The following is a 1,242-nucleotide window of genomic DNA, read 5'->3' as shown; positions in this document are numbered from 1 at the left end:
TTTGTTTGTTTTGTTTTGTTTTTGTCTTTTTAGGGCCGCAGCTTCAGCATATGGAGGTTCCCAGGCTAAGGGCTGTAGCTGCTGGCCTATACCACAGCCACAGCAACGCCAGATACAAGCGATGTCTGCAACTTACACCACAGCTCACAGCAATGCCAGATCCTCAACCCATTGAGCAAGACCAGAGATTGAACCGGCATCCTCATGGATGCTAGTCAGATTCATTTCCTCTGAGCCATGAAGGGAACTCCTGTTTTGAGATTTTTTTTTTTAATTTCCCTTTTTGTTTCTTCCTCAGACTACTCATTGTTTAGGAGTGTGTTGTTTAGTTTCTACGTGCTTGTAAATTTTCCACCTTTCCTCTTTTTGTTGATTTCAAGTTATATCATTGTGGTATAAAAAGATTTCAATCTTTTAAAATTTACTAAGACTCCCTTTGTGGCCTATAACATAATCTACCCTGGAGAATGTTCCGTGTGCACTTCAGAAGAATATGTGTTCTGCTGCTGATGGATGGAATGCTCTGTAAATGTTTGTTAGGTCCATTTAGTGTATGATTCAAATACAACATTTCCTTTTTGATTTTCTGTCTGGATGAGCTATCCATTGTTGAAAGTGAGGTATTGAAGTCCCTTAGTATTATTGTATAACTGTCTATTTCTCTTTTTAGATCTATTACTATTTGCTGAATATATTTAGGTGCTCTGATGTTGAGTGTATATGTATTTACACCTGTTATATCTTCTTGAAGAATTAACCCCTTAGAAATATGGAGCACTTCTTGAATTTGCATGTCTTCTTTGCTCCAGGGACATGTTAATCTTCTCTGTATTATTCCAGTTTTGTGTATGTGATGCTGAAACAACAAGGACTAATGGTACTGTGAACATTTAAAATTGTTGTTGCTTTATGTTACTAAGTCTCTTTTTAAATTTATTTTTAAGATTAGAGTATAGTTTATTTACAATATTGTGTTAGCTTCAGGAATATAAGTAAGTGATTTTTTTACACACACACACACACACACACACTTTTTCAGATTATTTTCCATTATAGATTATTACAAGATATTGAATCTAGTTCCCTGTATTATACAGTAAATCCCTGTTGCTTATCTGTTAACAGATAATCCCAAACTCCTAATTTATCCTTCCACCCTCTCCCTTTAGCAACCATAACTTTGTATTTTATGTCCGTGAGTCTATTTCTGCTTTGTATATAGATTAATTTGTATTATTTTTT

At 34.9% G+C, this 1,242-nt stretch overlaps 1 non-coding gene across 1 annotated transcript; it reads right to left on the bottom strand.

Moving 5' to 3' along the window:
* Positions 1-763: 763 nt before the first annotated feature.
* Positions 764-866, bottom strand: LOC146400970 (U6 spliceosomal RNA). Its single transcript, XR_014813924.1, has one exon. It is a non-coding gene; the product is annotated as a U6 spliceosomal RNA (small nuclear RNA).
* Between the last annotated feature and the right edge of the window lie 376 nt (positions 867-1,242).

This window comes from Sus scrofa, chromosome 8, assembly GCF_054392235.1.
Source record: "Sus scrofa isolate SSC_HxYL_T2T_F1_AM1 chromosome 8, Sscrofa_HxYL_maternal_Yorkshire_Landrace_v2.0, whole genome shotgun sequence".
NCBI classification, from domain to species: domain Eukaryota; kingdom Metazoa; phylum Chordata; class Mammalia; order Artiodactyla; family Suidae; genus Sus; species Sus scrofa.
This window is presented reverse-complemented; position numbering and strand designations above follow the sequence as displayed.